The sequence below is a fragment of the Pinus tabuliformis genome, chromosome 1_1, assembly GCF_031772625.1.
Source record: "Pinus tabuliformis cultivar Carrire ecotype Pingquan chromosome 1_1, CPIR1, whole genome shotgun sequence".
Classification (NCBI taxonomy): Eukaryota; Viridiplantae; Streptophyta; class Pinopsida; order Pinales; family Pinaceae; genus Pinus; species Pinus tabuliformis.
In genome coordinates this window covers 166,271,752-166,295,103 of record NC_142297.1, presented here as the reverse complement: position 1 = coordinate 166,295,103, position 23,352 = coordinate 166,271,752, and the positions used below count along the sequence as shown (strand labels likewise).

The 23,352-nt window shown below is 37.1% G+C and overlaps 1 protein-coding gene across 7 annotated transcripts in view; it reads right to left on the bottom strand.

Annotated features, from left to right (window-relative positions):
- The window catches only part of LOC149212101 (MADS-box protein SOC1-like), a 287,556-nt gene that overhangs the window by 165,457 nt on the left and 98,747 nt on the right, over window positions 1-23,352 (bottom strand). The gene's annotated exons all lie outside the window — the stretch shown is intronic.

Genomic DNA, 23,352 nt, shown 5'->3' with positions numbered 1-23,352 from the left:
AGAAGAAGTTTACATTTAACAACCCGAAGGTTTTCTGCTCTCTGACAAAGAAGTCTACGTCTACATATTAAAGAAGGCTCTATATGGTCTCAAGCAAGCTCCCAGGGCTTGTTATGTTTGCCTTGACAGATATCTACATCAACAGGGATTCAAGAAAGGAAGCGTTGACAACAATCTTTATGTGAAAGTGTATTGAGATAACCTAACAATTATCGAAGTATATGTGGATGATATAATCTTTGGAAGTAGTGATGGAAGATTAAGTAAAGACTTTGCCCCAAAAATGAAAAGTGAGTTTGAAATGACTATGATTGGCGAACTGAAATACTTTTTAGGGCTTTATATTTCTCAGCGAGATAAAGGAATATTCATATATCAAACCAAGTACATCAAATAAATGCTTAAGAAATTCCACATGGAAGATTGCAAGTCAGTCCTTACCCCCATGATAACAGGTTACAAGTTAAGCTTAGAAGATTCGTCAAAGGATGTGGACCAAAGGTTGTATAGATCCATGATTGGTAGTCTCCTATATATGACAGCCCCCCGACCTGATGTGATGCAGGCAATTGGAAAAGTAGCAAGATTCCAAGTAGCACCAAAAAAACTCATATTATTGCCGTCAAAAGAATTCTTCGATATCTTAACAGCACAGTAGAATATGGTCTATGGTATCCCAAAGGAAATGATCTGGCTATCCAAGCTTATACAGATGCAGATTTGGCAAGAAGTGTTGATTATTGTAAGAGTACCAGTGGAGCAACATTCTATCTAGGTGGTTTTCTTGTTTCACAGTTAAGTAAAAAGCAGTCCCCAATCTCATTATCGACAGCAGAAGCAGAATATATCGTGGCAGCAACTTGTTGTACTCAAGTTCTCTCGGTGAAGCAAACTTTGCAAGATCTTCAAGTTAAGTTTGATGAGCCTATTCCCATCTTCTGCGATAGCACCAGTGTCATCAATATCTCCAAGAATCCCGTGATGCATTCCAAAACGAAGCACATTCTGATTAAATATCATTTTGTTAGAGAGAAAGTCGCTGAAAAGAATATCAAGCTTCAATACGTTAGCGCAAAGGAACAAATTGCTCACATATTTACCAAACCATTATCTCATGAAGAATTTGAGTATCTTAGCCAAACGCTTGGGATTCTCCCAATTTTTCATTATACTCTCTCTTATCTACTCGAGTAGAAAGGGGGAGTGGAGGTGTGTGCAGGTCCACAGGATGGTTATTTTTCAAGTGGAGTTACCCTTTGCCATTGATGACAAAGGGGGAGAGAAGGCAATAGGAAGAGGTCTCATGATTGCAGGGGGAGTACTTGTGTTGCCATCAATGCCAAAGGGGGATATTTTTTATCAATGGTTGTCATTGATGTCAACATAAGCAGCACCAGGGGCTACCCTGATCTCGGATGGGAATTTTTAATTGAAAAGTTACTATATTCTGAGTCACGAATCTTCTAGATGGATTCTATGCGTCGAGATGTTTCCGTTGATATATGTCACACCACGTAATTATTCACGGTTTATGAGATATTCATGTTTGAAGTTAGTAACCCCAGTTAGTGGGCTAAAACACTATGGGTTTGTGGCATGGCACTCATAATTTGTTGTGGTCATTGAATAGTCAATAATTAATAAATAAAAAAATTACTCCTAAATTCCCTCCAACGGTCACTTGTTGGGGACCCTCTCAACTCAAGAAATTCATATAAATAATGACCCTCATATCCTCCTCTAGTAGGGATTTTGTGGCTTCAAACAGATCATCATGGAAGTTTCCCTATGAATTTTTTTTTGTGAAGCTTCATAAGCTGAAATTAAAACCGATTTGAGCCGAAATCTTGATGAACCTCGTGACCAAATTTCAAATCTTGGTTCGCTATAATTTCAAAGATATGATCTGAGAAAGTTAGGGTTTTGCAGGGTCCCGAATGCTATGTCAAACATGTGACATTGGGAAAATCGTCATAACTTTCTCTCTATGCATTGGATTCAAATTTCGTAAATAGTGACAGAAATAGGACAGAAGGTAGTTTGTTGGCTATCTTTTTCAGGGCCTAAGGTTGCAACAATGACACAACGCACTTCATACAACTTCGCTCTACTGAACCAGTCTATAATCAAGTCATCGTGGGAGATTTGGCATAACTCTTTCTTGAAGAATCCAATCTTGACCAGACCTGTGGGGTTAGAAAGAGGACTCAGGGGGCTACCAGAGGATGAAATGTCAGACCCTAAATATTTGAAATTACATACATACAAGAGCTTCAATATTAAGCTCCTAGAATGCAAGAAAAAACATGCATTCAAGGATCACTGCAGTAAGGACCACACATCAACAATCAAGGGTAAGTATCCTATAGCAAGGTATGTATGATTAGTGTTTACATTTGAATTTTGAGTATCATCTCTGACATATGTTTTCGGAGGACAACGTAAGTATATACATGGTCTCGGTTATATCACTATGTCTCTATATGTCACTGTTAGTTTCGATATCACATTTCAGATGTCCTATTCTTGACACTACACATTTGATGCTACATATTCTTGATGCTACACCAACTCTACTAAATCTATATGATGTTGTAAGTTCATGTTAATTGTCTTGTCATAGTTGATAAAATGGTCTCTGTTTTTGTACTTGGAACTTGGTCCATCACAAGTCTAGGGTTTGCCATCAGTGTTTATTGTATATATCTTATGGTCAGTTTTGGATATAGTCTTGCATAGAGTCCAGGCCTATATCAAGAGTTGGGAGTCTTTGTCTACTGCTGCAACAAGTCAACAACAAAAGTGACAAGCACACTTCAGGGATGCATTGTAATTTTAATTTGTATTTATTCATTATTATGCACTTACATGTGTTTTGCAGGCAAAGGTAAGTTGAAGAGTATTTTGTTTTGTTTTGGGATTGGTTTCGCCGGGAAAATTTTGCATGCAGGTAGAAGAGGATTCAAGTACAATATCAAGAAAGTATTCAAGAGCAGAAGTATCAAATCAAAGGAAGCATTGCAACAGGACATCCTTTGAAGACATAACAATCATTCGTATATTGTGAAGAAGTGTCAAGGCCAAGAGTCATCATTGTAAAGTTGTAAAAGAGTCATTTGTAAAAGTGTCATCATTGGAAGAGTCGTTATTGTAAGAGTCAATCTACCTAGAGTTGAAAAGGCATTATTGGGAGGTATAGGAGTCTTTGTTGGAATGATGTGATGGTTGGGTTGCAGGTCATAGTGTGATTGGGTGTTTGCTCAAAATCATAGTAAATCATATTGTATCGTGGATCGTTGTCACTGGTATGGGAATCCACACTCTTGTCTCATTTCATTCTTTATAGGGTGGCAGGGAGGTGATAGGTTGATGCATAAAGTCACCTACATGTTGGAGCCTGTGAACACTTCAGGGTGGTAGGTTGGTTTAAGATGTTGGGGCATCCATTCAGTTGACTACTGAAGAAACGAGGGCGTTGAGGAGTCCTTCCAGTGGGAGATGGAGAAGAACTTTTTTCTAGAATCTGGGAAGTTGTTGCTTTCATTTTAGTTGGAGCTGAAGATTAAAGAATTTATTAGAAAAGCGTTCTATGGTTTTTGACCTGGAGGCGGATTTCCACCTAAAATTCTTGTGTCTACTGTGTTCTTTTATTTACTGTTATTACTGCATAAACATTAATAATAATTGAAGATTAACTAATGCTCTAAAAAGATTTAAAAGTTCTAATTGCTAAGGATTACTGATTCACCCCACCCTCTCAGTATTTCCAACAAGCAGCAACAGTCATGGAGGTCAAGAGGGTCTTGAAAAAGAAGACTCTTATGATACAATTGGAAAACAAATGCAAGGATCTTGAATTGCAGATCAAGAGATTCAATAGGAAATTCATTGTGTTGCAAGAAAAGAACTTGCCTACACTCAGAAATTCTAACTGCAAATTGATCCCATTAGGAAAATATCAAGAACAGTTGTGTAACGTAGGTGTTGATGCCTCCAAATTTGCAAAAGCCAAAGGTGTTATCAGTGGTGAAGCTTTCAGACAGGGAATACAATTTGATTTGAATATCCAACATGAAGTCCACCACCATTTTGTGAAAAAACCTACTTTTGACATGTACACTGAGGTGGATGAAAGATTCAGGAATATGATTGGATTTTCTATCCCAAGTGAAGAAAGGTGGGACCAGCTACTAGAATTGGTCGAATGAAGTTTAAATGCAGTTCAAGATTTTTAGTATGAAAGGAACAACATTTCCAGCAAAGCAACAAGAGTCATCCCTAGATTACTATATAGCCTTAACAGCGTAGCATTTTCCAACAAATTTGCCTATTTTTCCTCTATATTTAGAAATATATGTGTTTTTTAAAAGAAATATTATTTTGTAAATGTATTTTAGTTTGGAATCTGATATCAGAGATAATATTTTCTATAAATACTTAGAAATAAGACTTCGAAATGGTTGAACCATTGCGATAGACATTTGAGCAAACTTGTATCCTTCAAGATTACTTCTGAAGTAATAAAAGGATTCTAGATTCATTTCAAGATAGATTGTTTCCATGTAAGTCTTTCTTTATTATTATTTTCACTTTGTTTTCTGCATATGTTTTGTAGTTTATGGGAGTTATGGGTAAGAAAGTATTAAGTTTCAATATGTCTTAAATCCCCCATGAAGTTATAATTTATTACAGAGATTAGTTGATTAAACTGTTTGTTTGATTTAACTCCTCTTCATCAAAAAATTATCATCTTCTGTTAAGTTTCTTAACATATATTGTTTGTTTGTAAAAGTATTTTACATGCATCCACTGTATATGATGCTTAGATAATATGATTGATGTTTAACAAATCATATAGTTTTTAAATTTTCAACCTTGCACATCTAAATCAAAGCTAAATTATTGTTTAGAGGTTAAGAATAAGCCCTTCTATTTAATCATAAGTAATTAAGAATTACACATATTCAAGTAGTTTACAGCTTTGGTTATCCAAAAAAAAATTGTAAAAACCAACAAAGCATTTTAGATGCTCTGGTATAATTCCTAACCTAGAATTATCTACGGAGGTACAACATCAAGCTGGCGTCATTGCCGGGGAACGAAATTCTTGAATTATTTTCCCTAGGGCAAGGATTAAAGCTTACCTTTTAACAGTGAATAAAAGGTTAGTAGGTTAAATTCATTCACTTGGCAATTCCACAAAAAATAAATTGGCTTCACGTTAACACACTTGGTCTCTCTCAGATCCACAACTTTATTCTCCACTATCAGATCATGAGAGACTGGTAAGAATTGCCTCTACAAGACAAAAACTAGAAGCCTCTACTTCTGCCTCTGTAATTCATCCATCTGAAATTACTTCTAAAACTGATCCTTTTAGACCTATTCCAATTCCTCCTAAACTATCAGATATACCACCAAAAGTGTTAAAATTGCTATCTAAAGGGGTTGATTTGTAGTCATATCTCCTCATTAATTAGTTATAATCTTATCATATTCCTAAACCTCTTTCAGAATCTCCTAAATCAGAGAAAGGATTAGGTCTAGAATTACTAGAATTAAAACCTAGTGACTTTATTTCTTTAGTAATCCACACTTATCCATCTTCTTATGTTAGCTTTGAGGAAAACTTTTCTATTTACACAAATCCATTGTTCAATAATGAAGGAAAGTTTTTTCCTGAAGAACAAAAATTAGTCATACGGACACTAAAAAAATAAAAACTTCCATAAATTCTTCTAGCCTATCATCACACCTTACAACTCCAAAAAACTCAACCTCATCCCCTTCATCATCTTCATCTTCTCATAGCTCATCCTCATCTTCCTCATCTTCATATAATCAAATGGTTGGTATTCGACCCATCATGTAGGCTCGTTATGTAATCTTAGTTCTTCCCAATCAGCGAAATAATTTCCCAGATGGATATGTGAATCACTTACCTAGATTCAATGGTGAAACCGGTTTGTCTGCTAAATACCACCTAGCAACTTTCTTAGACTTTGTTAATAACATGAATATAGAGCATGAAAATCTCTACATGAGATTGTTTGTTCAATGACTTAAAGGAAACGTTAGTATTTGGTTTAGACAACTACGAGCTAGTTCTATCCCTTCTTGGAATGAATTAGTTACTATTCTTAAAAACCAATGGGGTGTTAAAAAGGATCCAGTTTACTATCTGGCTAAATCTGATGACCTAAAAAGAAACCTTGGTGTACCTGTGGCTGATTTTATAAAACGATTTAACAAAATTTACAATAAAATGCCACGATATTGTAAACCACCAGTTACTACTGCCAAAGCCAAGTTCTTTAAAGGATTTGATGACGATTTTACAGTTATGCTCAAAGAAAACACTTATGTAACCCTAGCAGATGTGCAAACCAATGCTATTGAGGATGAGGCAAATATATCAGCCTTAGCCAAACTAAAAGAAAAGGCTGAAAAAGATGAAAGGAAAATGAAAGCTAGGTAAGAAGGAGGTTCTTCTAAAAGCAAAACTAAGGATCACAAAATTGATGAAATCATTTCCTTAGAAATATTTCAAATAGGATTTCAAAGATTGAAACAAAGCCTAGATTCGTTCAACAAACATCAAATAGACCTCAGGCTTGGTATAAAAGACCTTTCCAACCCTAGATTTTACAAAGACCCAACCCTGATGAACAAATTCAACCACCATTGATGATTGATGATCAAGAGCCTGAAGAAATTGGACCATTAGTTACTAATGACATAAATTATTTTGATGATCAATCACAGCAAAATGTTATAATGCCAGTTTCCAATGATCAAGCTTTAATCTAAAATCAAGAAACTTCACATGTTTCTAAATATCAAGCCTACCCAGAGTTTCTAATAGTTGAAGTAAAAGTAAGGTATGATTTGAGGCCTAGACCAGGCCCTGGTAGGCCAGCCGAGAATGTTACAATCAATGACCCTCCAATAAAAACTATTGAAACCCAAATAGTTGTAATTCAACCATTAACTCAACCTAATGAACATAATACTTTTGAAAAAATTGTTCCAACAGTTTTCAATGTAGAAAAAGAGTTAGATAGAGTCAAAATCCCTGTTTCATTGTCTGAACTCTCAAAAAAACAAGGATCTAAAAACCAAGTATCAAAGTGGATTCAATCCTCGAGTATAGATGTTGAGGGGGATGTGATCAGTTTACAGGATGAAAAGCCATCAATGGTTTTTGGTCCAGAACGTTCCTCCCTTTTATGTCACTTTCAAAGTTCATGATTTTCTTCTGTACAACTGTATGTTAGACTTTGCGGCCTCTCATAATTTAATGCCCAACGTAATCATGGATCAATTGCGATTAGAAATTACCAAACCTTACCATCATTTATACACTTTTGACTCCACGAAAGTTCCTTGTCTTAGACTGATAAAAGACATAGTTGTAAATTTAGCACAAATCCATGTAAAAAGTGTAGTACTAGATATTGTAGTCACAGATATCCCTCCAAAATTTGGAATGTTGTTTTCAAGATCATGTTGTGCTAAATTAGGGGGAAATTTGCAGATGGACATGTCCTATGCTACTATCTCTATATATGGGGGTGAACGCATTAGGTTAAAAGATACGTAAGATTCATTAACAATGTTTGTAGGGTTGATCAAGCAATTAATCATCCAATTTATGTTGTTCATAGCATTTTGGATGCTTCACATTGTCATCTAATGCTGTCCAAAATAACCAGCTTAGTATTGACAGGATTGTGGAGAAACCCAAATGTATAAAAACTTATCTGTGGAAGTTATATTTCGATGGGGCTTTTTCTAAAGATAGAGATCAAGCAGGAATTGTGTTAATTTCACTAAATAAAGAAAACATAAACCAATCCTTTAAGTCAGACTTCGATATTACTAATAATGTAGCAGAATAGGAAGCCCTACCTTTAGGCCTTGAGTTAGCTAAAAGTCTAAAAGTTCAAAATCTAAGTGTTTTCAGTGACTCAGAATTAATTGTCAAGAAAGTAAGAAATCTATGCCAAGAAAAACATCCTAGCCTTAGATCTTACGGAAATGAGGTATGGGATTCTATAGAAAACTATTTCCAAGCTTTTAACATCACAACAATCCCAAGAGACGAGAACATTTATGCAAACTCTTTAATAGTTTCTACAAGCTCCTTTAAAACCCCTGATCCAATGCAACTCCAATGTCAAATTTAGGGAAAATATAGGCCTTCAATCCCTGACAATCTTAAACATTGGCAAGTGTTTGAAGATGATGATCAATTAAAGATTTTCTTCTAGGCAATTAATGATTTCTCAATTCTTAAAATTGAGGAAGAACAAACTATTGATCATAAATCAACTCAGGGAGATGAATCCTCACAATTAAATAACAATATAGTTGATCATAATATCCTTCAATTACCAAATAATTTCATTCCCAACCGTCTAATCCCTCTTGAAAGGATTTTTTATCACAATGATGTTTTAAAAAATTCGTTATTAAACACACCACAAGAGGATGTAGAAGATTGTAACATTGGAACTGATGAAGAAACAAAGAGTGTGAAAATTTCAAAATCCTTACCCAAGAATATAAAAGACAAGTACATCAATCTCTTGAAACATTATAAAGATGTCTTTGCTTGGTCCTATGATGAGCTCAAAACTGATGATACAAATCTTATTGAGCATAAAATCCCTTTAAAACAAAAAGCCAAACCATTCCAACAAAAATTAAGAAGAATTAATCCAATTTTACTTCAAACCATACAGAAAGAAGTAAAGAAGTTGTTGGATGTTGGTGGCCTCGGTGCAAGCGATATGGACAAACTCTCAAATCTGGTTACAATTTCTTCAATATCTGGCCAAAATCCTCCTTCTCCACTTATTGGCGTATCAGTCATTTACTGTTAACTGACAGCCTCATGATTTTCCTCTAAAAACCCAATCCTTGTTATCAGCAACAATTTATAAACAGAACCTTTTGTCCCTATCGGGACTGTAATTCCAAAGGAATTACACAAAAACACTATCGGCCTTTTAAAAATGAGGAAACTGCATTTTCCATGCAAAATACACAATCGTAGGGATTTTTGTTCCAAGGGAACAAAATACACTATCGATGCTTTATATCATTGTCGCGTCTTATAAATAGTCTTCGTGTTAATTCTGAAGAATTAACACTATCGGCGCTTTAAAATTCAAAGAATTGCGTATTATGCCAATAATATTATCGACGCTTTAAAACGGCCCTTCTAACTCTCTTCCTCCGATGCGATAATACGTGGCTATCGGCAATCGCTATCAGCGATTCCGAAAGACCACACAATAGACTCCTCCCGCTTCAACTGTGCGATGCGACAACCCTCGCAGACCCAAAAATTTATCCAACCCGCTATATGATATTTCGGGATCAGCCTTATCGAGGTTTCGGAATTCGGTGGTTCCACAGGTTTCTTCCGCTCCACTTATGACTTTGCGATGCGATACAGATTCGGATCCGATGAGAATGTAAACCAGACTTAATAATATTTCAGGTCGAGAAACTCATTCCAGACTAAGTATTTCACGATTTCTCTATGTAAACAAGATTTTGGCTGCGGACTTTTATAAGGAAATTAAAGAATCCTACGCACGACAGTATGAAGGAAAAACATAATCTAAGGCCTCAACCAAGTTATTAATTGGGAATAAGGTTAATTCATCGGCATTCAGGCTCAGAATAAGGACATTAAAACTGATACACGCATCTAATTAACATTCAACAGAGAACCATATATCAGATGTAGAGAGGGTTTTCTTTAGATGATAACGCTTCCGGCCTGACTCTAACTTTGAGCCTCCTGTCATTTTATTTATAATCAATAGATAAAGCCTTCTCGGCCATTATCCTTTACAAAAGCATGGCTTTTTACATAGAGCGCTTTAAAGCATTCATGCATAAAACTTATTATCGCTTATCTATGAGCGATTATTACATAATGTTTTATTCTTAATTCTATCCCTATCTTGAACTAGAAAAGGATGGAAATTGTTGGCTAAAGGACCCCACTCCTTTGCCTATAGATTTTTTTGAATTTTTGGAATAAGTTTGAAGATTTTCTCTCCAATTCAAATGTTCCTACATCAAACTCTTGAGGACAAAATTCTTCATGGGCTCCTGTCCATGAGGTTATCTACAGAACTGCCCAGTTTCTGTAGCATGTCTTTCTATAACCCAAGTAGCTTCAGCAGTTGGTTGATCCTTTAACTTTACCAAATACTGGAAGTACTCTTGTCCCCTTGTTTTCTTAAACACCTCCTTGTCCAGAATTCTTTTTGGCTACAAATTCTTTGTTGTGGGTAACTGTTTTACCCAGTCAAACTCTTGGGTCTCTTGATCTTGTGCAGTATCATCTACATTTTCACCTTCATACTTGTACAGGTCTACAACATTAAAAATTGGTGATAATCCAACATTAGGGGGTAACTCAATCTCATAGGCATTTGGAGAAAATTTTCTCAACACTCTGCATGGCCCAGTTGTTTTGAACTTCAATTTGTTACACTCCCTCTTTGGAAACCTCTCCTTTCTGAGATGTGCTAAAACCAGATCTCCAACTTCAAAGTTCACCTCTTTTTTTCTCATGTCTGCTCTGGTCTTGTACTTGATGTTTCTATCCTGCTATTCATGTATTGCCTGCATTTGTAAAGCAAAGTCTTCCCCCTCAGCACTTCTCATCTCTTCTTTTCCCAAATTTCTTAATTCAGATAGTCGTCTTGGATGAATTCCATAAACAATAAGGAATGGACTCTGTCATGTACTCATGTTAGGTGAATTATTATATGCATATTCAGCTTGTGCCAATACTTGATCCCACTGCTTCGAATGTTCTGCAGTAAGGCTCCTTAAAAGATTGCCTAAACTCCTGTTCACCACTTCAGTCTGTCCATCAATTTGTGGATGATAGGCAGATCTAAAAATTAATTTAGTTCACAGCTTCTTCCATAATTTCCTCCAGAAATGTCCAACAATTTTGGAATCCCTGTGTGAGACAATACTTTTAAGCGACCCATGCAATATTACAACCTTTTTAAAAAACAAATTAGCAATGTGAGAAGCATCACTAGTCTTATAACATGGTTAGGATATTCCGACACATAGGATATAGTTAAGTTCAACTTGGTCTAGTGTAGAGTTAGGTATAGAGTTAGGTAAAGTGTGTTTCTTTACCGTTGTACATTTTGTAACTTACAATCTGACGGTCACGATATGTAGTGATCCGACGGTTCACTCTCTCCTCGGTATTACCGACACTTGATCCGTGGCTTGACACCCGATTGGTCCATGAGTTCTATTTAAAGCGCATGGAGGGTCATTGTTCGGGTAATCCGTGCATGAGAGAAGCTTATGTAAATTTTCATTCTTTGATTAATAAATTGCCTGTAGTAGCCATGTTGGCACAGGCCGTGGACTGTTTCCCTCTTTGAGGGTTTTAACCACATCAAAAATACTGGTGTATTGATCTGTGATCTGGTTGTGAGCGGTGTCCTTTTGGTGTTCTTTCTGAGGAACTTACCCTGTAAATTCCTACATGGTATCAGAGCTATTTGAGGGCCGCGTCCGTTGGTGATCCAAATCTGAAGCCGGTAGAATTGCATCCGACTGCTGTTTCCTAGATCTGCTGTTTCTGACTGCTTTCGGGCCGAGAGGACTGCTCTGTTGTGTTCGGAGCATCTGTTCCAGTGAGGAACCCCTTTCGTTTCACGCGAAAAGGTTTCCGGTAGCCCTAGCTGCGTCTTTTTTAAGATCTGGAGGTATACAGTGTTTATTTGCAGTTTACTGTTATTTTCTCTCTGCTTATTTCGGTTTCGGTTTATTTAGCTTTTTTTTAAACCGGATCTATACCTTTCATTTCTGCGTATGCTCTTTGCCCTGCGACTCTGTGCGATCTGGGCAAATCAGAAACAGAAAGGAAGGATTTTTCTCATGCGTATGCTCTTTTCCCTGCACCTTAGTGTGATCTCGGAAAATCAGAAACATTGAGAAAAATATTTAGTTTTTCGGCTAAAGCTAACTTTGAGCCGCAAGGTTCTTTTTTTTTAAATATCTAGTTTTTTGGCTAAAGCTAACTTCGAGCCATAAGGTTCGTTTTCTTTGCATGTCCGTGTTGGGTTTTGTTTTGTGTTTTGTAGGGAAAAAGAGCTTTCTCAAGGCAAGCACGCAAACCAAGGACCCCCCCTCTCTCTCTCTCTCTCTCTCTCTCTCTCAAATTTTTTGTATAGATCAATTGGTTCAAAGCTATTTTAAGAGAGTAGAGGTCTTGGGTTCAAGTCTCCATTTTGTGGGGGCGGATTTTTTCATTTCCGCACATTCGCGCACTTTTGCCGGCAACTTCAACAATTGTTTTTTTCAAAAAGCCATAACTTCTTCATCCGGAAGCCTTTTTCAGAGCCGTTTTTTTTAAAACCGCTTAATTTTTCGAGATCTATCCATTGGAACACTTACTTTCAGCATCTTCAGCTTCAGTTTTTTTTTTTAAATGGAAAGTCCATGCCAAGTCATTCTTGACAGCACTAACTACTTCCAATGGATAGCCTACATGGAAGATTTACTTAGAAGTAAAGGTCTCTACAGAATAGCCACAGACCAAGAGAAAAAACCAAAAGATGAAGACAAGGCTGCAAAATGGGAAAATAGACAAAATCAAGCACGTGGTTTGATAGGGATGTCTATTTCTCCTGATCTTAGATTCCATATTGCAGAACTTGAGACTCCTCATGAAGCATTGGAAAAACTCACTAAAGTTTTTGGGATTAAAAATGAAATTAGAGCCCATCAACTTGAAAATGAGTTGCTTACATTGGATCCTAATAATTTTTCTTGCATTGAAGATTTCTTGTCCAAATTCAAGACCCTTAGATATCTCTTGGAAGGTGTTAAGGTTAAGAAAGAAGATAGTAACCTTATTTATTCCATCCTTACTAAGTTGGGACCAGCCTACTCTGTATTTGTTTCCACCTTCCATTCTACAAGGGAAGCTTTCATTTGTCAAGGAAAAGACTACAAGGCCCCTTCCTTTGACTCTTTTTGTGATTCTTTAATAAGAGAACAAGAAAAACTCTTACACCTTGGTCTTCTTAATCTTGGAAACTCTTCCAAGAAAGCGTTAGCCGCCCAGCAGCAACCAAATTCAAAGAATCCTAAGAAGTCATTCCTAAAAAGAATGGTCCTAAACCAAACAAGGGTCCTAAGCAAACTCAGCCTCAAAATGAAAGATCATTTCAGCAAAATGATAAGACCAATAAAAACAAATGGAAGAAACTGATAGACATTGTAACTTTTGTAATCGAGATGGCCACTTAGAATTAAATGCTTTAAGAAGATGGAAGCCTTGGAAGCCGCAATGAAGAAACATAACATCCATGTGGAGCATTCTTCAACTTCAACTTCAACTTCATCTTCAGGAATGGCACTTTCTGCATGTCGTTGTCAATCATCTCAGTCTGGTTATGCATTAAATGTATCTTCTTCTTCTCATTCTCATGAGTGGCTCATTGATTCTGGAGCCTCTTATCACATGGCCAAAAACCAAGCCATGTTTTCTTCTTTAAATGATTGTAACACCAAAAATATATATGTTGGTGATGATAGATCTCTTAATGTTGTAGGGACTGGAACTGTTCATCTAGACAATGGTCAGTTTAATGATGTATTATGTGTTCCAACCTTATCCTGCAACCTTCTATCTGTATATCAGATAACTCATTCAGGTGAAGGTAAAATTGTTGAATTTTCACCTCATGATGTTGTAATCAAGGATCTAAAAGATCCTAAACAGATTCTAGCTACTGGTCTTGCTGATGATTCCACAAGGTTGTATAAGTTTCACAACTTTGGGTCATCAAATCTTCCCTCAGTATTTGTTGCTCATAATGATGAAGTGAGCAAACTTTGGCATGAGCGATTTGGTCACTTAAACTATCGCTCCCTTCAGCATCTATGTAAAGAAAATATGGTGACAGGTCTTCCTATGGTATCTTGCAGAGATGGTGTTTGTTCCGGATGTGTACTCGGAAAACATCATCGGGACAGTTTTGAAAAACGTGCCTCTTGGCACGCCTCAGCCCCTTTACAGCTTGTGCACAGTGATTTATGTGGTCCACTTCCTGTTGCTTCATTCTCTGGCTGCAAGTATTTCTTAACTTTCATTGATGATTTCTCCAGACGCACTTGGGTATACTTCTTAAAACTCAAGAGCGAAGTATTTAACACTTTTTTGGCCTTCAAAGCCTTTGTTGAAAAACAATCTGGACATCAAATTCTTAAGCTAAGAACTGATAATGGTGGAGAATATGTTAAAAACACATTCATCAACTTTTGCACCGAAAATGGAATTCAAATGCAACATACTGTTCCATACACTCCACAACAAAATGGTGTAGCTGAAAGGAAAAATCGCACCTTAAAGGAAATGGCTAATTGTATGCTGCAATCTAAAGGACTCAGTCTTAGTTTTTGGGCCGAAGCAATTAATTGTGCAAATTATATAATAAATCGCACTCCTACTAAGGTTCTAAAGAATATCACTCCAGAAGAAGCTTGGAGTTCCATTAAACCAGATGTAAGTCACTTTCGTGTTTTTGGAAGTGAAGCATGGGCCCATATTCCAGATGAAAAGCATAAAGCTTTAGAACCTAAGAGTGAGAAATGTACTTTTGTTGGATATTCTGAAGATGTAAAAGGTTATAGACTTATTCCATTTAAGTCCAAAAATGTTATCATTAGAAGAGATGTAAAATTTGATGAAAATAAATCGGCCTGCGAGCCTAGTCCGGCGGATGTGCCCCTCTTCCTATCTCTTCTACTTTTGAAAACATTTCTTCTTCAGATGATGAAAGTGAGGATGACAATCCTCCCCCACCTTCTCAGGATCCTCAACTTCCAAGATGGGTCCGTGCTACTCGGGATGCAGCAGGTGATCTTGCCGGTGATCCTACAGATCAGCGACGTACACGTTCTCAGTTTGAAAGAGCCTCTTCTTTACTGGCTCAAGCTCCAGTAAATCATGATCCTGACACTTTTGCAGAAGCTTCAGGCCATCCACATTGGGAAGCAGCTATGAATGAAGAATATCATTCATTGTTAACAAATGATACATGGGATCTTGTTCCTCTACCAAAGGGACGCAAACTTGTTAGATGTAAATGGGTTTACAGAACCAAGTATGGACCAGATGGGAAAGTTGATAAACATAAAGCTCGTCTTGTTGCTAAGGGCTTTTCACAGGTTGAAGCCATTGACTACACTGAAACCTTCTCCCCTGTTGCCAAAATGAACTCTATCCGCCTTGTTCTTTCCCTTGCTGCCTCTTTAAAATGGGAAGTCCATCAGATGGATGTTAAATCTGCCTTCTTGCATGGGGACTTGCATGAAGAAATCTATATGGAACAACCCATTGGCTTCATCCAAACAGACTCCAGCCTTGTATGTCGACTTAAGAAATCTCTTTATGGTCTCAAGCAAGCTCCTCGGGCTTGGTATGCCAAAATGGATAGCTTTCTTTTAGAATCTGGCTTTTCTAGGTGTTATTCTGACAATACTGTCTACACCAAGAAAGTGGGCAACTCTCTTATCATCCTTGTTCTTTATGTTGATGATCTTATTCTTACTGGTAGTGATCCCAACCTTATAAACCATGTGAAGTCCAGCCTTAAAAAGAAATTTGAAATGACAGACTTAGGACACTTACACTATTTTCTCGGTCTTCAAGTCTTGCAATCCAAGGAGGGTATTTCCCTTTCCCAGTCCAAGTATGCTTGTGATATTCTTCGTCATTTTCACATGGAAGACTGTAAGCCAGCCCCTTCTCCCTTTCAGTCTGGAGTCAAACTTTCAGTCTCTTGTACTTCTCCTGAAGTTGATGCTACCTTATACCGTCAACTTGTAGGAAAACTCTTGTATTTAACCCATACTCGTCCTGACCTTTCCTTTGTTGTTGGCCTTGTTGCTCGTTTTATGCAAAACCCTCGTGAAAGTCATTGGAAAGCAGCTAAAAGAATACTTCGTTATGTTCGAGGTACAGTACAGTTTGGGATTCATTACAGTGCCAAAGCAGCTCCTCTATTAGTTGGTTTCACTGATTCTGATTGGGCTGGTGACCCTGATGATCGGAAGTCTACTACCGGTTATGTCTTCACTCTTGGTTCAGGACCTATTACATGGGCTTGTAAGAAACAGGCTGCCATTTCTCTTTCGTCAGCAGAAGCAGAGTATCGTGGTGCCGTGGAAGCTAGTAAGGAAGCCTTGTGGCTTCGTCAGATCCTATCAGAGTTTGGCTTTGAGCAGCAGCATCCAACCACACTTTGGTGTGATAATCAAAGTGCCATTCAGCTATGCAAAGATCCAGTCCAGCATCAGCGCAGCAAACACATTGAACTACACATGCACTTCATCAGAAAGCTCATTCATGACCATGTTCTTGAAGTGCAATATTGTTCAACAGATGATCAGGTTGCAGACATCTTCACAAAGGCTCTCACAGAGGCGAAGTTCACTAAACTTCGATATATGCTTGGAGTTCAGGAAGTTGTCACTAAGGGGGGATAGGCTCTAGTGCCTCCTTCCTTCTCCTATTGTGTCATATTTGTAAATCCTTCAATCCTATCCCAAGTTGTTCTTAAGGGGGGATGTTAGGATATTCCGACACATAGGATATAGTTAAGTTCAACTTGGTCTAGTGTAGAGTTAGGTATAGAGTTAGGTAAAGTGTGTTTCTTTACCGTTGTACATTTTGTAACTTACAATCCGACGGTCACGATATGTAGTGATCCGACGGTTCACTCTCTCCTCGGTATTACCGACACTTGATCCGTGGCTTGACACCCGATTGGTCCATGAGTTCTATTTAAAGCGCATGGAGGGTCATTGTTCGGGTAATCCGTGCATGAGAGAAGCTTATGTAAATTTTCATTCTTTGATTAATAAATTGCCTGTAGTAGCCACGTTGGCACAGGCCGTGGACTGTTTCCCTCTTTGAGGGTTTTAACCACGTCAAAAATAATAGTGTATTGATCTGTGATCTGGTTGTGAGCGGTGTCCTTTTGGTGTTCTTTCTGAGGAACTTACCCTGTAAATTCCTACAGAATGAAGTGTGCCATTTTTGAAAATCTGTCCACTACAACAAAAATTGAATCATTACCTCTTTGAGTCTTTGGTAAGCCCAAAACAAAATCCATACTTACCATATCCCAAGGCCTATCTGGAATTGGTAATGGAATATACAAACCTGTGTTTTGGCTCCTTCCTTTTGCACATTGACAGATTTTGCAAGTTTTCACATACTTCTCGACTTCAGATCTCATTTTCGGCCAGAAATAAAATCTGTTTAGCTACTCATAAGTATTCTCTACACAAAAATGTCCTACAAGTCCTCCACTATATTTTTCTTTGATTAAACTCTCCCTCATTGAACAGTTTGTTATGCATAGCTGATTTTTTTTAAACAACAGTCCATCTTGTAAGAAGTAATCCAACCATTTACTCCTATCCATCAAAATAGGATTTTTACAAGCTTCAAATGCCTCTTTAAAAGTTGAATCAATCTCATACAATTCTTTAAGAAAATCAAAACCCAACACTCAGATTTGACTCTCTTGAAATAATACATTACTCCTACTTAAGACATCTACAACTTTGTTTGATTGGCCATTTATATGCTTCAAAAAAAAATGGAAACCTTGAAGATACTCTACCCATTTAGCATGGCTCTGGCTGAGCTTTGTTTGCTACATAATATATTGCAATGCATGGTTATCTGAATAAAGGATGAATTCCTTTGACATTAGATAATGCCTCCATTTCTTCAATGACTGCACAACTGCATAGAACTCCTTGTCATAAGAAGAATACTTCCTTTTTGAATCATTCAACTTTTCACTAAAATAGGCTATTGATCTATCTTCCTGGCTTAAAACACCTCCAATTGCTTCTCCACTGGCATCACACTTCACTTGGAAAGGCTTACTAAAATCAGATAAAACCAAAATAGGTTTCTCAGTGATTTTCTTCTTTAACAGTTGAAAATTCTTCTCTGCGTCAGCAGTCCATCTAAATGACTATTTGTCCTTCTTTATGGTCTCAATATAGGTGCATTAATCTTACTAAAATTCTTAATGAATTTTCTATAAAAGCTAACAAGACCATGAAAACTTCTTACCTCAAAAACATTCTTGGGTGAAGGCCATTCCATGATTGCCTTGATCTTCTCCGGATCCATCTTCAACCCTTCAGCAAAAATAACAAAACCTAAGTACATTAGTTCTTCTTTCATGAATGAACACTTCTTCAAATTCAGCAATAATTTCTCCTGTTGCAGCCTTTGTAAGACATAATTCAAATGCCTCATATGCTCTTCCTTAGACCTGTTGTAAACTAATATATCGTCCAGATATACTATTACAAATTTACCAATGAAATCTTTAAAAACTTCACTCATGAGTCTCATAAATTTACTTGGTGCATTTGACAACCCAAAAGGCATTACTCTCCACTCATATAATCCCTCATTTGTCTTAAAAGTGGTTTTCCATTAATCCCCTTCTCTTATTCTTATTTGATGATACCCACTTTTAAGATCTAGTTTTGAAAAATACTTTGCTCCACTCAAGCAATCCATTAAATCTTCAATTCTAGGTAATGGAAATTTGTACCTTATTGTGATTTTATTGATGGCTCTTGAATCTATACACATTCTCCAGCCTCCATCTTTCTTTGGGCTCAGCACTGTTGGTACTGCGCAAGGGCTCAAGTTTTCTCTGATCAACCCTTTGTCGAGCAATTCTTGCACCTACTTTCTAACTTCTTCATTTTCTGTAGGAGACATTCTGTAAGCTGCTTTATTAGGTAGACTTGCTCCAGGAATCAAATCTATCTGATGGCTAATTCTTCTAATGGGTGGCAATTCATTTGGCAAATCATCAACAATAATATCATAATATTTCTCCAACATTTCTTGAATTTCAATGGGTAAATCAGAAATTTTAGTAGAAGTCATTATTACCTTGGTCTTGCAAATTACAGCAAAATTTACCTCATTCTCTTCAATCTACTTCAAGTATTCATTTCCTCCTAATAACAAAGTTTTTGGATCAAACTTCTTTCCTTGTACATCTTCTTGCAGAGGTAGCAACAAATGATTAACTCCATCCTTTCCAAACTTGTAGGTGTTTCTTTTTCCATCATGCATGGCTCCTCTGTCATATTGCCAAGGTCTTCCAAGCAATATGTGATACACATCCATTGGCATCACATCACATACAATTTTATCTTTATACTTCCCCACCTGAAATTCAACTTCACACTGTTTATTCACTAACAGTTGATGTCCCTTTTGCAACCATGACACCTTGTAAGGTGTTGGATGTTTCATTGTCTTCAGCTTCAATTTCTCCACCACTCCTGTAGAGACCAAATTATCAATGTTGCCGCTATCAATGATCATCTGGCAACATTTCCCTTGGACTTTACACACTGTCCTGAATAAAGTCTTTCTTTGTGATGGTTCAAGATAGATCTCCCTCTACCACCTTGACTTCCCCTTCCTCGGAAAGTACCTCTCCCTTTGGCAAACTGATTCCTCATGAGTTTTTCTTCGGCGTTTAGTGCTATCTGATAAGCTTCCTCTACTTTTTTAGGAGACAGTAGACTTATCTCATCTTGAATGTCCATCCTAAGGCCATTCACATATCTAGCCACCTTCTCATCTGTATCTTAGGCTTCTCCATCTCTTATGCTTACCTTGTAGAATTCCTCTGTGTATTCTTTCACTGTCAAAGACCTCTGTCTAAGATTCTGCATCTGTTTGAACAAGGTTTGCTGATAATTACTTGGCAGAAACTTACCTCTTAACTTTGCTACCATCCTGCTCCAATTCTTGATTGGTTGCTTGCCAAGTCTCTTCCTTTCTGCCTGCACACCATCCCACCAAAGCACTGCATGGCTTTTTAACTTGGTGACAACAAATTTGACTTTCTCCTCATCTTCAGTGTCTTCATAATCGAAGAATTTCTCCATGCCATTAATCCAATGTATCAATTATTCTGGATTCAGTCTTCCTTCATATATTGGAACCTCGGTCTTCGGCCTAGCTGTGGATCTCAACACTGACTGAAGGAACCTCATCTCAGGAGTAACTACTACAACGTCCTCCTCTGCAGCTTCAACCTTAAGTTCACTAACATCACCATCATCTATATTTCTGCTCGTTGTTAATGCATCCAATCTAGCTTGCATCTGTTGCACAGCTTTCGTTACTTCAGTGTTTGCAATAGGCCGTCCTCTTCCACCACGTCCACGTACTCTTCCAACTCTGAAAGCCATATTGAATTTTCTTCTCCTGCTTCTGAGATTCAATTCAGTATCAAAAGGGGGCTCTGATACCACTAATGGTGGCCTAGGTGCAGGCGATATGGACAAACTCTCAAATCTGGTTACAATTTCTTCAATATTTGGCCAAATTCCTCCTTCTCCACTTATTGGCATATCAGTCAGTTACCATTAACTGACAGCCTCATGATTTTCCTCTAAAAACCCCAATCCTTGTTATCAGCCACAATTTATAAACAAAACCCTCTGTTCCTATCGGAACTGTAATTCCAAAGGAATTACACAAAAACACTATTGGCCCTTTAAAAATGAGGAAACTGCATTTTCCACGCAAAATACACAATCACGGGGATTTTTGTTCCAAAGGAACAAAATACACTATCGGCACTTTATATCACTGTCACAGCATATAAATAGTCTTCGTGTTAATTCCAAAGAATTAACACTAACGGCGCTTTAAAATTCAAAGAATTGCATATTACACCAATAACACTATCAGCGCTTTAAAACGGCCCTTCTAACTCTCTTCCTCCAATGCGATAATACGTGGCTATCGGCAATTCCGAAAGACCACACAATAGACTCCTCTCGCTTCAACTGTGCGATGCGATAACCCTCACGGACCCGAAAATTTATGCAACCCGCTATATGATATTTCCGGATCGGCCTTATCGGGGTTTCAGACTTCGGCTGTTCCACAGGTTTCTTCCGCTCCACTTATGACTCTGCAATGCGATACAGATTCGGACCTGATGAGGATGTAAACCAGACTTAATAATATTTTAGGTCCGGAAACTCATTCCGGACTAAGTATTTCACGATTTCTCTGTGTAAACAGGATTTTGGCCGTGGACTTCTATAAGGCAATTAAAGAAGCCTACACACGACAATATGAAGGAAAAACATAAACTAAGGCCTCAATCAAGTTATTAATTGGGAATAAGGTTAATTCATCAGTATTCAAGCTCAGAAAAATGACATTAAAATTGATACACACATCTAATTAACATTCAATAGAGAACCATATATCAGATGCAAATAGAGGGTTTTCTTCAGATGATAACGCTTCTATCCCGACTCTAACTCTGAGCCTCCCGTGATTTTTTTTATAATAAATAGACAAAGCCTTCTCGGCCATTGTCCTTTACAAAAGCATGGCTTTTTACATAGAGCGCTTTAAAGCATTCATGCATAAAACTTATTATCGCTTATCTATTTGCGATTATTATATAATGTTTTATTCTTAATTATGTCCCTATCTTGAACTAGAAAAGCATGGAAATTGTTAGCTAAAGGACCCCACTCCTTTTCCTATAGATTTTTTTGGATTTTTGTAATAATTTTGAAGATTTTCCCTCCAAGTCAAATGCTCCTGCGTCAGATGCCAAGATTATTGTTACTCTTAGATATTCTGAGTGGATTGCAAATTTAGTTCCTGTAAGGAAAAGGAATGGTGAAATTAGACTGTGTGTGGATTTTAGGAATCTCAACAAACCATCCTTAAAAGACAATTGTCCATTGCGTAAAATGGATCAATTACTACAAAGAGTTTCAGGTTCTAATAGAATTTCCATGCTAGAATGTTTCTCTGGATATAACTAGATTTTGGTAGCTCGAGAAGACAAACAAAAAACAACATTCACAACTCCTTGGGGTACATTTACGTATGCTAGGTTTCCATTTGGCTTAACCAATGCAGGAGCAACATTTCAAAGAGCAATGGATTTAGATTTTTCTGGTAAAATCAATAAGTTTATTGTTATTTATCTGGATGATATAACTATGTTTTCAAGCTCTGATGAAGAAAACTTAAAGCACTTGAGAAAGGTTTTTGACAGCTGCAAAAAATTCAGAATCTCGCTCAACCCATAGAAATCTATGTTTTCCATAAAAGAAGGAAAGTTAATTGGCCACATCATCTTGAAAGAAGGAATGGTAATTGATCTAAAACAAGTCTCAGCTATTGAGGTAATTCGTCTCCCCAAAAATAAAAAGGAAACTCAAGCTTTGTTGGGAAAGATTAATTTTCTAAGGAGATTTATACCAAATTATGTTGAAATTGTTAAAGATATTACTGATATGTTGAAGAAAGATCATCAGTTTAAATGGACAGTAAAGGCTACATATGCATTTACACAAATCAAAAAGGCCAATTCTGAAGCCCCGGTACTAGTCAACCATCATTATACAAAACCTTTCAGCATTTTCTATTTTGCCTTTGATACCAGTTTGGCCGATGTTTTACTACAAAAGAATGATAACTAGTATGGACAACCAACAACCTTCTTCAATAAATTTATGAGAGATGCAAAACTAAAATATGAGATTATTGAAAAACAAGCTTATGCCCTTGTACAAGCTCTAAATCCTTTTAGAACTTATGTCCATTCCCCTATCACTGCCTATGTCCCGAACAATGTTGTCAAAATTGTTTTGACCCAACCTGATATACATGGTAAGAGAGGGAGATGGATAGCTAACATTCTTGAATTTAATCCAGAAATCAAATCCATTAAGCTAGTAAAAGGACAAGGTTTAGCTAAGCTCTTGGTTGAATCTAACTGCAAACTTATAGGAATAAACACTATCATCCAGGTATCAGGAGAGAAGAATCCACAAGAAAATTCCTCTAGTTCACTAGAGAAGAATCCACAAGAACCTTCTTCTTATACAGACTCTGCTCCTCTTCCACTTCACATTGAGGAAAAATTCTTGTTAACTGAATGATATGCTGATATTGTAAACTTTCTTCGCGATCTTGAATATCCTCCTAGTTTAAAAAAAATCAATGCGGAACTCTTAGACTAAAGGCTATGAAGTATTGTATTATCAATAACCTTTATTGGATGCTCCCAGTTGTTCCACTTTTGATTTAGGCACCCTTCTTACAATGGGGACTAGATTTTATTGGAGAGATACATCCAGCACCTAGCAATCAACACAGATGAATCTTAACTACCACAAATTACTTTACAAATTGGCTAGAAGCTATCGTTGTAAAAAACGCTACAG